This window comes from Staurois parvus, unplaced genomic scaffold (assembly GCF_062004578.1).
Source record: "Staurois parvus isolate SC_StPar_1 unplaced genomic scaffold, SC_StPar_1.0 ptg000053l, whole genome shotgun sequence".
Taxonomy (NCBI): Eukaryota; Metazoa; Chordata; class Amphibia; order Anura; family Ranidae; genus Staurois; species Staurois parvus.
In genome coordinates this window covers 3,671,571-3,688,271 of record NW_028317849.1, presented here as the reverse complement: position 1 = coordinate 3,688,271, position 16,701 = coordinate 3,671,571, and the positions used below count along the sequence as shown (strand labels likewise).

The 16,701-nt window shown below is 39.6% G+C and overlaps 1 protein-coding gene across 2 annotated transcripts in view; it reads right to left on the bottom strand.

Annotated features, from left to right (window-relative positions):
- LOC149470080 (N-acetyllactosaminide beta-1,3-N-acetylglucosaminyltransferase 3-like) overlaps positions 1-16,701 on the bottom strand; it is an 84,463-nt gene that overhangs the window by 43,794 nt on the left and 23,968 nt on the right. Inside the window, exon 2 of one of the 2 annotated variants that reach the window (XM_089667387.1) lies at positions 12,243-12,307. The exons of the other annotated variant lie outside the window; for it this stretch is intronic. The gene's annotated coding sequence lies outside the window, so the exon portion shown is untranslated. The remainder of the gene's footprint in view (positions 1-12,242; positions 12,308-16,701) is intronic. 2 annotated transcript variants of the gene reach the window in all.

Sequence of the window (16,701 nt, the reverse complement as noted above, 5' to 3'; positions counted from 1 at the left end):
TATATCTGTATAGTCAAACCCTGATGTTTAAAGTCCACCAACCTGTATGACCTGTCTTTAGACTGCTTTTTCTCAAAAAAAAGTATTCACACTTATGATTTTATTTTAGCAAAACATACAGATATGCTTTGAGATAAAGCCATTACAAAAAAAAAAAAAAAAAAAATTTTAAGAGTTGTAAACACATTAGCTAGTTAGAGGACCACGCTGAAAATGGCAGTCTGCAATACCAAAGCTGTGCACAGAGGTGGATGTTATCCAATACTCCAAATAGGAATATATACATACATACATACATACATACATACATACACATATACACACACACACACACACACACACACACACACACACATACACATAGTTGTGTTCAAAATAGCAGTCAGACATCACTAACCAGATCACTGTTTTTGGTAGAAATTATATTTCTACATGGCAAATAATTTACTAGCAGGTATAGTAGAGTAATAGAAATCCAACAGACCCAACAAACATGACATGCATGCTGCTGATTCTGTGTAATTGAATCACTAATTGAAAGGGGCATGTTCAAAATAATAGCAGTGTGGAGTTCTATTAGTGAGGTCATTCATTCTTTGAAAAACAGGTGGCAATTATTGCCCTTATTTAAGGAAGGAAGGCAGAAAATGTTGTACATGCTGGTTACAGTGCATTTCTCTCTGAAATTCTGAGGAAAATGGGTCGTTCCAGACATTGTTCAGAAGAACAGCGTACCTTGATTAAAAAGTTGATTGGAGAGGTGAAAACATATAAAGAAGTGCAGAAAATGGAAGGCTGCTCAGCTAAAATGATCGCAAATGCTTTAAAAATGGCAACCAAAACCTGAAAGACATGAAAGAAAAACGAAAAACTACCATTCGAATGCATAGAAGAATAGCCAAAATGGCAAGGACTCAGCCAACAATCAGCTCCAAGAAGATCAAAGAAGGTCTAACGTTACCTGTGAGTACTGTTACAATTAGAAGACGCCTATGTGAAGCCAAGCTATCTGCAAGAAGCCCCCGCAAAGTCCCACTGTTGAAAAAAAAGACATGTGCTGAAGAGGTTACAATTTGCCAAAGAGCACATTGACTGGCCTAAAGAGAAATGGCGCAACATTTTGTGGACTGATGAAAGTAAGATTGTTCTTTTATGGGTCTAGTGGCCAGAGACAGTTTGGCAGACGACCCCCAAACACTGAATTCAAGCCACAGTACATACACTAATGACAGTGAAGCATGGTTGCGCAAGCATCATGATATGGGGATGTTTCTCATACTACGGTGTTGGGCCTATTTATCGCATTCCAGGGATCATGGATCAGTTTGAATACATCAGAATACTTGAAGAGGTCATGCTTCCTTATGCTGAAGAGCAAATGCCCTTGAAATGGGTGTTCCAACAAGACGACTCCAAACACACCAGTAAACGTGCAACATCTTGGTTCCAGACCAACAAGATTGACGTTCTGGAGTGGCCAGCCCAATCCCTGGATCTTAATCCAATAGAAAACATGTGGGGCGACATCAAAAATGCAGTTTCTGAGGCAAAACCAAGAAATAGAGAAGAACTCTGGAATGTAGTCCAATCATCCTGGGCTGGAATACCTGTTCACAGGTGGCAGAAGTTGGTTGACTCCATGCAACACAGATGTACAGCAGTTCTCAGAAACAGTGCTTATACAACGAAATATTCATTAAGTGATTCAAAGGAAAGCAAAATCTTCAAACATTTTTCAGTTTATATAGTGAATGTTTGAGTTTGTAAAGAAGAATCACTGCTATTTTTTTTCCCAGTCTAATATTCACTTTTCTTACTTTTTTTTTTTTTAGAGGAACAACATAAATTTGATATTTTTTTTCATGTTTGGATTTGGAATAGATGGTGTAGTGTTCCCAATGCATTTGTGTGTATGGAAATAAAAGCCATTAGAAGGATTTTGAGCTTTATATATATTACAGTTGTGTTCAAAATAATAGCAGTGTGTTTGAAAAAAGTGAATACATACATACATACATACATATACACACACACACACATATATATACACACAGTCTTATTATTAGGTATCCCTTGCTAGTATAGGGTTGGACCCCCTTTTTGCCTTCAGAACCGCTTTCTCAGTGGCATAGATTCAAGGTGTTGGAAACATTCCTCAGAGATTTTGGTCCATATTGTCCACAATCTGCTTGGGGGGGGGGGGAGGGTACCTGGTTTTTATAGGTTCTCCTCACCCCCCACCCCACCTGCATCCTTCTGGGACATGTCCCAGGAGGCTTCAGGACCATACACTAAGCGCACCACGTCTCATGCAAGCACAGTGGGCAGCCAGATGTAAAAGCGTCACAACTGGCTGCCCACAGTTAGGGTACCGGCACTGGGGACAGAACACCAGTGAAGAAACAGCCTTGGGTGAGCACGGCACTGGATCCTTGGGCAGATGAGTACCTGTTCATTAAAATCAGCAGCTCCTTTTAATTTTGGCAGAATTGACTGAAGAACCACTTTAAAAGGAGGTTATAAAATTATTGCAAACCCATAGTTTCTTTTTAATTAAACATATTCTAATTACCTGCCTTGTGCAATGGTTTAGCACAGAGCAGTCCCGGTCCTCCTCCTTTGCTATTGGCTCCTTAACCCACGAGTGCACTTAGGGGCTGATATGCTATGGGTGCACTTGTGCATGCTTGATCCCATGTCATATCTGTGTGTGTTTATTGACACACAAAGAGCAGCTCGGCCCTGGTGCATGCTCCCTCCACACTGGCTGTGACTGACAGCAGCAGGAGCTAAAGGCTCTGTACCTATCAGGAGGAGGAGAGCAAAGAGACACAGCCCTTGTGTACATCTGGATTGAGATTGAGCTCAGGTAAGTATAAGGAGGGGGTCTGAAGCTGCAAGCACTTTTTCTTCACCTTAATGTATAGAATGCATTAAAAGTAAAAAAGAACCTTCAGCTTTTAGAACCACTTTAAGGTTCATGGTAGCTCACCATGTGCAGTATGAGCCAAATTCCTGAGCGCTGCACTCCAAGTTGCTCAGTAATCACAAGGGTAATGACATTCTTCCTGAAGGTTGAGTGCATGTTAAAAAAAAATAATAATAATAATATATAGAATATGTAATGAGAGAGTTGCTTTTTTTTTTTTTTTTTTTTTTTTTTAAATAATTGTGGAGGATTGTACGTTTTTGTCGGACTTGCTTTTTATCACAGTAATTAAAGCATATTTCCTGGGTTCAAAGACTGGGTCATAAAGTACTTTGTCACAAGGAGTAGGTTTACGTTTTCAGCTAATCCTGCTGTCAGCCCAATTTTTTTTAAATATTCTGTTGAATAAAAATTTAAAAAGAAAAGTCTGATTCTTCTTACACATGACATATCCTATTTTCTTATGAAAGGGTACCAACCTTTCACAAATATTGACACCATCACCAAGCGATTACACCCCTTAAATGAATGACAACATCCCTGTATATATTAAAGCACAGAATATCTCGGGCTTTTCAGGCATTCCACATGTCCACACATGTAAATATATAAAATACATATTATTCAAAATATATTAAAAATGGAAACTATTTCAGTTTCTATTTTTCATATAGGTTTTGGAAAAATTTATATTTACATGTGTGGACTTGCGGAATGCCTGGAAAGTCCCATCCAAATCTAGATATTCTGTGCATTCACAAACATTTTCCACATTCAAAATAAGTACGGTACTCTGTGCTTTTTAACAGGCATTCCTTCAGTCCTCTTGCCAAGTGGATAATCCCTTTATTTGGTGTTCCCAAATGGTATACTTCAGCAAAACATCTCAGTCATAGAAAAATCTGAGAAAACATTATCTAGCCCCCACCAAACACATTTCCGTTTTAGTCACTGCAACCCCGTTACACATTAGAAGAGGTTTTTTTTTTTTTTCAAACTATCTAGCCAGTTTCTGTGTATAACAGTATACAGATAAGATTGCCTCAATTGACAGTTGTTAAAATTGCACAACATGTTCTTTATAGGGCTAAGAAGAGTACACATACTGATAACACATGGCTTGAAGCAGCAAAATTGTCATTACTAAGAACTGGAAGTATTAAAGTATAAATTTTATTGTCAAAAAAAAGGTGATAACACAAAGACATACAATACATCATAATAAAGTCATAATAAAGCATCAAAATCAGAAAATGCAATTACATAAGGATACCCAATATGACTGTTTGATTGGTCATAAAAGATACAAATTGGTATCAGCATATCACATGATATATAGCATGTTTTCAATTAGTCATCTATTGCAGTGACCTGGGAAGCCCTTGTGATACGAGGCCTTTTTGGGGGGGGGGGGGGGGGGGGGTTCTGCTGTCCTGGTTCATTCAGCCCCCAGTTTTATGAGGCGACATTTCTAAAGCATTTATATCTTTTAATCAATTGTCTATTTTGCATTTTCATTTACTGTAAGTATATCTACAGATTACAAGGTATTATATGTTCTTATGGATAGGAGACGTGTTCCAAACAAATATTTAATCTTGTAGATGAGGTCACCCATATGCAGAGTTCTTTTTTCCCTAAGGAGTGGAATCACTCTGAAACGCGTTGGATTAGATTAGTATCTCTGCAGCCTTGTTAAATCTATGACAATACCAATTTGTATCTTATGACCAGTCAAACAGTCATATCGGGTATCCTTATGTAATTTCATTTTCTGATTGTGATGCTTTATTAGGACTCTTTGTGTTATCAGCTTTTTTGACAATACATCATACAAACATACAATACAATTTATACTTTAATACTTCCAGTACTTTCTAAGCTCTTAAAGTCCCAGTGTTAGGGGGTTTCTCTTTTTTCCCCCAACGGTTGTCTTAGTGATGTTGGCTTATAATCAGGAATTTTTCCCTTCTTTACTAGGAATTAAGAGTTTCTTCCCCAAAGATATCAGTCTTTCCCCGATGGTCAAATAAATCCTGTGTAACTCCAATGTACCAAGTCCACATTGGTTTTTAAAACTGTGCTTGGATAAATGTTTTAGAGGCCTATCCATTCCGAGCATATTAAAAGAAGCATGGCAGGTATATCAATAAATCCTTCCTCCTGGAGGAATGAAGACAGGGCTTATACATGTAGCGCTACCCTCCGGAGGAGCCTCTTGTATTTTTGCGCAGGTTTCCCCTTACTTTGCCCTACAGCCAGGCACAGTATATTTTCCACAGCCAGGTACACACACGCTTTTGCTTCTGGTCTTCAATAACCAGTCTAGGGGATGTTTGTTTTTGGTATTTTATTGTAGAACTGGGGATAGGGATAGGTAATTTAGTAGGATACTCTAAGATTAGAATTATTCACAACTGAGGACATCTATCTGATCTCTTAGTAGAGCACTTTTTAAAGTTCTGGCTGAAAGCAGATAGACTTCTCTTTAAATAGTAACAAGTAGTTTAGGAGTGAGCAAAGTCCCTTTAGCAGTAGTAGTAGTTGCAGGGCTGAGCTCTTCAGGTACAGGCATGTTACGACAGACTGTGTTAGCCCAGAAGTAATAGAACTGAGCAGTAGAAAGGATTGGACAAACTTCAGAACACCAGCCAGTATTCCTTTTTCTCTCAGACCCATGCTGAATATCAAGCATCAGAGGGGTAGCAGGCACACACAGCCCCCAAGATCTCCCAATGTCTGTACTCAAGTCCAAACACAAAATGGCAACCTCCTTCCAATCTTCCACGGGACTCTCTCTCTCCAATGATACCAGACAGATCTTTGACAGACAGCCCCCCTCTGTCAGTGTACTGAAGAACCAAGCTCATTCTTTCTAGCTCCAGGCCCTCTGGTCACCCACTTGAGGCACACATGGCAGTAAGTTCTAGGTGAGGTAAGCCTGCCTTCAGCCTGGCTTGGTGCAATCCTCTCCAGGGAAAGACTCTGAACACATGTGCTCACAGAACATAAAATACCACTCCCAGCATGCAATGGGGCCACCCTCCCCCTGGCTGTATCCATATTCATGCTGCTCATTTGTCTAGTCACCTTCGCAGGTTCTGGAAGGCTCTCAGCTTCCTGAAGGTGGGCAGAACTCAGACAAACTCAGCAGCACCAGAGCATCATGAGCAGACCTGACTAATCCATCACAGCACTCTGTTAAGCAAAGAGCCCAATTAGATTTACCCAACAGCCTCTTTGTTAAGCAGGGAAACACAGGAATACTTATCCTAACTATACAGATCCTAGCACCTACATACACTTTACAATCTAAGGGGTCTATGTAGTCAATTTAGAAAATGTTTGCATAGCAATTTTACCCATTAAAAGCGCATGTAGATGTGTTCTATGTAAATGGGGCAAAGAAAAAAACTGAATGTTATTAGTCTAGTTCCTTTCCTGGCTGAATGTTTCTCATTGATTTAAAAAGGGAAAATACCCAATTCAGCCACTAAATGATAATAGCATAGTAAATTCCTATGATACTTAGCTCCATCTAGTGGCAAAGTATTTTAAAGCCGTATTAAAGTGATTCTAAAAGTTGTAATTTTTTTTTTCTTTTTTAATAACAAACATGTTATAACTACCTGTTCTGTGCAATATGTTTGCACAGAGCACCCCCAATCCTCTTCCCCCCCCCCCAGTGGTCCTGGCTCCTTCCCCCTGCCAAGTGCTCCCAATAGCAAGTCTCATTCCTGAGCAGTGCTCCTATGAATGGACATGGTCATACAGAGTGCAGCTCGGCCCTGCCTCTTGTTCTCTCCTCATTAGCTCACTGGCTGTGATTGAGAACAGCAGGAGCCAATGGCTCTCACTGCTGCATGAGCCAATGAGGAAAGAGAGACCCAGGAAAGTAGCTGCTTTCATGCACATTGCTGAATCAAGATCAAGCTCAGGTGAGTATAAGGGGGCTGAACCCAGAAGGTTTTTGTCTTCATGCATAGAATATATTAGGGTAAAAAAAACTTTGCCTTTAGACCCACTTTAAATCCAAAAGCAAACTTTTTTTGCAGCTTATTAATTCTTAGATGGGATGGCTGCATTAGTTTGCTTTTGGCTTTGTTTCCTCTATTTTCATTTGGTGACCCAAGCCAGCAAGTCTGTTTTTCAGAAGTTCAAGCTCTCCAGCAGAACGTATCAGTTTACATGGATGAGACAAAGCTTTTAACACTGAAACACTGACGGCTGTGGTTTTTAATTTATTCATGTGAAACCTTTATCCCAAAAGGAAACAAATGTTTGCTGTAACTGATTATTATAAAAGTGTTTTTCTTTCACAATATATTTGCGGAGTAAAAAAAAAAAAAAAAAAAAAAAAAAAAAACCAGACATCAGGGCCATTAATAGTAGAGATCATAGAACCAAGTCATCAGCAACATGATCAAATGGGCCCATTATAAACCAGAGTAAAAAAATAATAATAAAGTTGTAGTGCCAATATAATAGTACATTCCTTGCACAGATTTTCATTGAACCTCTCTATCCAACTTGATCAGTTGGTGGCCCTATGGGCACCACTCCACCCATCATCAAAACTGATAAATCAAAAAAGGAGCAGAGTGGATGCAGATAATCAGACACAAGCACTGTTCATCTATCCTGACAGTGCCGCTTGTGAGAATAAAATAGTGGCAATGGGAGATTTATTCTTCCATGCTGTTTGGCATGGTTGGTGGAGTCAGGTTAGGAATCAAAGTGTGTATGGCCATCATACAGCGGACCTTCACTACTGCTCATCCCTTTCCCCTCTTCTGCCTTAAGAAATGTTTAAATAAAATTTTATATACAGTATACTGCAGTACTAATAAAACCCCTCCCAGCTGCTTACACTTTGTTGGAATCACAATATTATAAACAAAAACCAATATCAAAATTTGTACTTCATGTACTCCCAAAAACAGTGTATAAAGAAAAAAAATAAAGTGGTTTCTGTTTTTTTGGAGGGTACATTAAGTGCCTCACAAATTGATATTGTTTTAAATATATAAATTTTTTTTTTTTTTTTAAGCCTCCTAGGACACAACATACATGTAAGCTGAAGTATGGCAAAGAACTGGCTCTGCAGGCTTGTGTTTGTTTCTAAAGACCCCTTTCACACAGCAGGTCCGATCAGGATCGACTGAGTTTTTTTTTGTTTTTTTTTTTTTTTTTTTTTTTTTTTTTTTTACAGACCTATGGACCGGCGGGTGTAAATGACTCCAGGTCTGATCCAGTCCGCAAAAAAAAAAAAAAAAAAAAAAAAACCACCCACACAACACACGCATTTCAGGAGTCCCTCTTCATCAAGCCTGTGATCTGTGAAAGGTACTGGACTTGATTAGGTAAAAAGTGCTAAGAAGTAATAGTGCAAAATATTACTGCAGCAGGGGACTGACCTATGCCACACATTGAAGAACAGCTAAGAACTGCACAAGCAACAGGATTTACATTGACTGCCACCTCTGAGCCAGCATTCCAGTCCAGGAAGTTAATGTTCATCCTGGAATTGGTAGATTTGTGTGAGACACAAGATACAATTTCCGGAACATAATCAGTCCAGAAAGTGAAAAATCTCAAAACATATGGTACCCCCATACTCAGGAGGAGTAGTAAAATGTGTTTTGAGGTGTAATTCTAAATATGCCTATGCTGTGTGAGAATTAAATGTATCCAGTTGACAAATTTGTGTAAATAAAAAAAAAAGTATTTTAATTTTCTTTCAGCATTTTACAAAAACTTGTGGCAACAATGAAGTCTCCAGCCTGAGTTCACACTGATGTGGTCTGAAATTCTCAGCGTTTTCTGTGCGAATTCCGCACCACATCAGAATCGCACCCAGTTCATGCAAACCACTGCAGGTGTTTATGTTAACAACACCCCGAAATCGGTCCGCAAAACTCGGTGCGATGTGCAGAACCAGATCACATAGGTGTGAATACCCATGCGATCTGATTCTAGTGAGGACCCAAAAAAGGGTCCTGCACGTTTTTGGTGTGGATGTGGTGCGATTTGAGCCATATATAATGTATGGCTCAAATTGCACTGCACACAATTCATGGTGCAGTTCCTGTGTGAATCACATGCAATTTGCAATTGCAATTTGCAATTTGCACAGGGATACAGTGCGGTTCCTGTGTGAATCACATGCAATGTACCACACCTAAAGTGAAATAAGTACAGTGCTAAAATGTGAATAGTCCTGGTAGGTATACGACATATAATTCATGTATAGGATTATAGTCTGTCTGTCTATATATATATATATATATATCTCTATCCAAGAGTGACTTCAATAATCCCTAATTCATTTTCCAGCTTAATGTTTTCATTGCAATCCGGACCAAGGGTAAATGGCTGCGGCCGTTTCACGCATGCGCAGTCCATTTAGCGGCGGCCATCTTGCGCATCCGCAGTCCGTTCTGGTCTTCGGCAAAATGGCGCCCGATAACATACAGACGCCATTTTTCATTATAAAATACAGCACACAAGATGTCAGGCTGCATGGTGCACCCCTACTGAAGACGTACAAGTGTATGAAATGCGTCTTGGAGGAGCCTGCATGCCTTGACGTCACGCCGCTGGATCACGGAGGTCTGGCGGCCACCATTTTTACACCAGCTGCACTGAGCATTTAATCCCTTAGAGCTCCCCCTGGTGACTATCCCATTACATTGAAGATGCTGCACCCGTGTCCTTAAAGCGGACCTCCGGTTGAATACTTATCCTGACGATATCCATTCATCCCGGGCTGATTCCATTTCCATCCTGAGAGGGGCCCATTGGCAGACCTCCATCTATTTATACACTGCGCAATACCTTTGCGCATCCGGTGAGTGCGTATCCATATCCTGCCTCTCACCAAATTTGAGAAAGTGGTGAATTGGGGATTATTGAAGTCACTCAGATATATATATATATTTTTATTACTGACTATAATTGTATACATGAATTATAGGTCATATACGGGACAGACTAAAACATTTAATGTGAAAATGGCTTAATGTAGCTTAACGTGTAATAAACTGCCTAATCTCAATCAATTGACTTGAAATTTTGCACAGCCCAAGTTCTCAACCTCCCAAACATGTCCTAGAAGTTTCATAGATTTCAGCCTTCCACAAAGAAAATGGGGGACATTAAGCTTGTTTTTTGGGGAGCTTAATGTGGCTTAACGTACAAAAAAAAAAGCTTAGATGTTTACCAATCTTCCCCAAACTTTACACATTAGAAGACTATCTATAGCAACATATTTTCAAAATTTCAGGTCATTTGGTAAATCACACCAAAAGTTATTCACATTAAGCTATATTTTACAGTGCTAAAACATTTAATGTGAACAGCTTAATGTAAAAAGAGCTTAACGTACCATAATGTGCCTACATATCAATCTATTGACTTGAAGCTTTGCACAGAGCAAGTTCCCAACTTCCCAAACATGTCCTAGAAGTTTCATAGATTTCAGCCTTCCACAAAGAAAATGGGGGACATTAAGCTTGTTTTTTGGGGAGCTTAATATGGCTTAACGTACAAAAAAAAGCTTAGATGTTGACCAATCTCCCCCAAACTTTGTCAGATTGCGAAGGTATCTCCTGTGCAGAGCCCTCTTCAGATCACCCCACAGATTTTCGATTGGATTCAGGTCTGGGCTCTGGCTGGGCCATTCCAAAACTTTCATCTTCTTCTGGTGAAGCCATTCCTTTATTGATTTGGATGTATGCTTTGGGTCGTTGTCATGCTGAAAGATGAAGTTCCTCTTCATGTTCAGCTTTCTAGCAGAAGCCAGAAGGTTTTGTGCCGATATTGACAGGTATTTGGAACATGAAAGTATGCACTTCCCAAGCATGCACCACAAGCCAAGAAACCCCCAGTGATTGGCTGATGAGCCACAAACACACACTCATAATATTCCCCCATTGGCTGTCCCACGCAACGCCCACTACACAAGGTGGTAGGGGCTACACAAGCTTAATGTCACTCACTTGCTTTGTGAAAAATCAAAATCTATGAAACTTCTAGGACATGTTTGGGACATTGAGAACTTAGGCTGTGCAAAGTTTCAAGTCTTTTTACATTAAGCTGTTCACATTAAATATTTTAGCACTGTAAAATATAGCTTAATGTGAATAACTTTTGGTGTGATTTACCAAATGATCTGAAAGTTTCAGAATATGTTGACATAGATAGAGCCCAATGTGTAAAGTTTGGGGGAGATTGGTCAATATCTAAGCTTTTTTTTGTACGTTAAGCCACATTAAGCTCCCCAAAAAACAAGCTTAATTTTTTGTCCCCCATGAAACTTCTAGGACAGGTTTGGGAGGTTGAGAACTTGGGCTGTGCAAAGTTTCAAGTCAATTGATTGAGATTTAGGCAGTTTATTACACGTTAAGCTACATTAAGCCATTTTCCCATTAAATGTTTTAGTCTGTCCCGTCATATACCTTCCAGGACTATTCACATTTTAGCGCTGCACTTATTTTACTTTATATGTCTTTTTGAAGGTTTATGGTTTCCTTTATCGTGCATGGCTGTTTGTTTATGCTAAGCGCTCGCTGAGTTTTTATCTTTTAATGTACCACACGAGTGTGAACCTAGCTTCAAAGACTCACCAATGTCTCTTAAAAAATACTTTGGAGGTTTACTCTCCAAAAACTGGTCATTTTGTGGGCGTTTCCACTGCCCTGGCGCTCTAAGGCATCCAAAAATGTGAAAGGTAGCCAGGAAATTAGATGTGCAATTTATGCTCATAGAAAGCCTGTGCAAAAGGCTGATGCATGTGGTAACGACACACTCGGGAGGAGTAGCATGCTTATGATGCGTTTTAGAAATAAAAAAAAAAAAAAAAAAAAAAAAATTGACATTTACAAAAGACTCACTATGCCTTTCAGAAAATACATTGGAGTGTTTGCTTTCCTAAATGGGGTCATTTTGTTGGCGTTTCCACGGTCCTGGTGCACTAGGGTCTCCAAAAATGTGGTACGTAGTCAGGAAATTGGATGCGTAATTTATGCCCTTAGAACACATGAAGGTGCTCCTTGGATTTGGGGCCCCTCTATGCATTTAGGCTGTGAAAAAGTCTGACACATGTGGTATCCCCTTACTCTGGATGCACAGCAGAATGTGTTTTGGGGTGTAATTGGAAGTATGCCCATGCTGTGTGTGATAAATAACTTGTTTAAAATGACAACTTTGTTAAAAAATAAAATTCTTTATGCTCCAAAACATTTTGACCGAAAAAAAAAAAATTACAATTAAAAAAAAAACAAAAAACAAAAACAGGTCTCTTACTAAATACCTTGGACTGTATTTCCAAAAAGGGGTCACTTGGGGGGTATTCCAGTAGTCCTGGAATTTCAAGGCCTTGAGAATTGAAATAGATAGTCGTTACATGAGCGCACACACACACGAAAAATTAGAATATCGTGCAAAAGTTCCTTTATTTCAGTATTGCAACTTAAAAGGTGAAACTAATATATGAGAGAGACTCATTACATCTAAAGCAAGATAGTTCAAGCCGTAATTTGTCATAATTGTGATGATTATGGCTTACAGCTCATGAAAACCCCAAATCCACAATCTCAGAAAATTAGATTACATGCAATCAATAAAACAAGGATTGTACATAGAACAATATTGGACCTCTGAAAAGTATAGGCATGCATATGTACTCAGTACTTGGTTTGGGCCCTTTTTGCAGCAATTACTGCCTCAATGCGGTGTGACATGGAAGCTATCAGCCTGTGGCACTGCTGAGGTGTTATGGAAGACCAGGATGCTTCAATAGCGGCCTTCAGCTCTTCTGCTTCTTTCTCTTGGCAATGCCCCATAGATTCTCTATGGGGTTCAGGTCAGGCGAGTTTGCTGGTCAATCAAGCACAGTAATTCCACAGTCATTGAACCAGGTTTTGGTGCTTTTGACAGTGTGGGCAGGTGCCAAGTCCTGCTGGAAAATGAAGTCAGCATCCCCATAAAGCTCGTCTGTGGAAGGAAGCATGAAGTGCTCCAAAATCTCCTGGTAGATGGCTGCGGTGACCCTGGACTTAATGAAGCACAGTGGACCAACACCAGCAGATGACATGGCTCCCCAAATCAACACAGACTGTGGAAACTTCACACTGGACTTCAAGCATCTTGCAGTGTGTGCCTTTCCATTGTTCCTCCATACTCTGGGTCCTTGGTTTCCAAATGAGATGCAAAAGTTGCTCTTATCAGGAAAGAGGACTTTGGACCACTGAGCAACAGACCAGGGCTGTTTTTCTTTAGCCCAGGTAAGATGCTTCTGACGTTGTTTGTTGTTCATGAGCGGCTTGACAAGAGGATTATGACATGTGAAGCCTATGTCCAAGATCCGTCTGTGTGTGGTGGCTCTTGATGCACTGACTCCAGCCTCAGTCCACTCATTGTGAAAGTCCAACACTTTTGACTGGCCTTTTCCTGACAATCCTCTCCAGGCTGCAGTCATCCCTGCTGCTTGTGCACCTTTTTCTTCTACACTTTTCCCTTCCACATAACTTTCTATTAATGTGCTTTGATACAGCACTTTGGGAACATCCAACTTCTTTTGCAATTACCTTTTGAGGCTTTCCCTCCTTATGGAGGGTGTCAATGATGGTTTTCTGCACAACTGTCAGGTCAGCAGTATTTCCCATGATTGTGATTCCTACTGAACCAGACTGAGAGACCATTTAAAGGCTCAGGAACCCTTTGCAGGTGTTATGGCTTAATTAGCTGATTAGAGTGGGACACTTTGAGCCAAGAATATTGCACCTTTTCACAGTATTCTAATTTTCTGAGATTGTGGATTTGGGGTTTTCATGAGCTGTAAGCCATAATCATCACAATTATGACAAATCACGGCTTGAACTATCTTGCTTTGCATGTAATGAGTCTCTCTCATATATTAGTTTCACCTTTTAAGTTGCATTACTGAAATAAATGAACTGTTGCATGATATTCAAAATTTTGAGTTTCACCTGAATATATTTATTTTTTCAAAACAGACAAAATAATATACACTAAGTTGGCTTATTTTTACTAAAGACGTGTAGCAGAATACATGTTGCCCAAAATTCATGAAGAAAGATTCATTTGCAGCATTTTGTAACAAACGTGGAAAAATTAGTTTTTTCCAAAAAATTCATTTTTTTTTCATTTATATAAAACAAAAAATAAAAATAGTGGTGATTAAATACCACCAAAGGAAAGCTTTATCAGTCTAAAAAAAAAAAAAAAAAAAAAAAAAAAATGAAATTGGGGTACAGTGTTGCATGACTGAGCAATTGTCAAAGTATGGCAGTGCCTAAAACTGAAAAAAAATGGCCTGAACTAGAAGGGGGTGAAAGTGTCCAGACTTAACGTGGTTAAACATTACTCCTACATGCACTTGGTATGAAAAGTATATCTAATGCATCCAGTTCCTTTAATGATATGTGAACACAGCAGTACTATTGACTGTGCTTCCCTGTTTTCTTCAAAATTACATACATTATGTTTCAGGCTGGAGCACATGTGTCTGCATTTCTGATGCACTTCAGCTACATCAGTAGAAACGTAGGTGGTTTACAGTTACAGTGGTTTAGATCTCACAATGTATCATGAAAAAGGTACAGCTTCCCTTCTACATAGAAAGCCCGCTGTGGTTTTGTGATAACCCTAGTCTCAACATGCTGGAACATATACATGTACACACTGCAACTACTAATTTCCTCTCTTACATATAGCTCCTTCCTGTCTTGTAGTGTTATTGTAAAATATTTCCAAGCCCAAAATAGAAAAATGGTAGGAAAAAAAATAAACTGTTGAAGAGCTCCTTGATTCAGCAGATATGTCAGCTTTATCGGCATATTATATGCCCAGGAGAGATCCAATAACCTAGGAGGCAAGTTTATTGTATCCTATTTATCGCAGCCAGCTAAGACCCGTTACATGTACAGAACATGATGTGAAACAAAAAGCACTAAAACGTATAAAAGAAAAATATTTTTGTATGATCAGATATTCCTGGCAGAAAAAAAAAAAAAAAAACACAAAAAACAAAAACACTAAGATGGGCTTTATGGCACTTGCCAATATTTGTGCTTAGGTTTACAAAACGTTTAAAATTCTATTAGCTTTTGGTCCTCATGCACACTGGACATTTTTACAGCTGCTGCTTTTGGCGGTTTTTTCTACCGCCAGTAAGCTCCCCAGCATGTTATCCTATGTATCCATGCACACAGACTAATCAACATTTTTTGGCTGGAAAAAAAAAAAAAAAAAAAAAAAAACACACCACAGAACTAGCGGGTTTCTAGGAGTTTTTTAGTTGTAAAAACACTAACACTGAAAAACGCAGCAAAACTCTGCTAACCGCTAATGCAAAAACACTATAAAATGCACATTTTTAACGTGACTTTATACAGCTAACATTACCAGCGTTAATAAAGCGCCCAGTGTGCATAGTCAAAGAAAGGTGGCGTACGTGTATTTGTGTGTATGATACTGACCAGCAATGCAGATTTTTATATTTTCTTTCTGATCTATCTTTGCGCACGGTCAACGCACCTGTGTTTACAGGCCCATTAAGATAAGACAAAAAAGCCTGAATGCCTAAAAACATGGTGTTCTACACACAGGACGCCTAAAGAGGCCTTTAGGTTTCTTGATACATACTTATGCAGGCCATAGATGGGTCGTAAAATGGGCCGATTTTCGGATCGTTAGTGGGCAAATTGTTCGGCCGTTTTTCGGTATTTTGTCAGATTTTTTTTTAGCGTAAAGTTGGGGGAAAAAAAAATAAATAAATAAAAAAAAAAAATCGGCCGATTTTGCCGATCGGCCGATTTTCGCAGCAATGATGGGCAAATCGGCCGATCTTTTTACCGATAAAAAAAATCTGCGCATGAGCAGTGACCTGCAAGAGGAAGACAAAAAGAGGATGAAGAGGAAGAGGAGGAGGATGAAGAGGAAGAGGAAGGAGGATGAAGAGGAAGAGGAAGGAGGATGAAGAGGAAGAGGAAGGAGGATGAAGAGGAAGAGGAAGGAGGATGAAGAGGAAGAGGAGGAGGATGAAGAGGAAGAGGAGGAGGATGAAGAGGAAGAGGAGGAGGATGAAGAGGAAGAGGAGGAGGATGAAGAGGAAGAGGAGGAGGATGAAGAGGAAGAGGAGGAGGATGAAGAGGAAGAGGAGGAGGATGAAGAGGAAGAGGAATTCCAGTCCGGCAAAAAATGTCCCTGCAGAGAGCTCCGCTATTTCTTTGACAGTTCCTTGACATTTATAGCGGTTGCAACAATGTATCTATTTGTTTCCAAATAAACACATCTGTATCCTAAAATGGATACAAATACATTGTTGCAATCGCTATAAATGTAAAGGAACTGTCAAAGAAATAGCGGAGCTCTCTGCAGGGACACTTTTTGCTGGCTGTAGACGGGATGAAAATCGGCCGATTTTTTTTTACAGTTGCTGTTAACGTCGGCCGCTTGAACGACCGATTTTTTGTTTTTTTAAAGAAAAATCGGCCGGTTTTCTCTCCATCTATGGCCTGCATTAGGCTAGGTGCACACATGTGCAGGTGGGAGACAGCAAGCTAATTGCATGTATTCTCCTACCCGCAGGCCAAACACGCTGCTCTTTTGCAGATACACAGAAGTGCCGTAAACTTTCAGAATTCCCATGCATTGGAAAAACGCAGTAGGGTTGTTTTACTAAAACTGGAGAGTTAAAAATCTGGTGCAGTTCTACATGGAAACCAATCAGGTTCCAGGTTTTATTG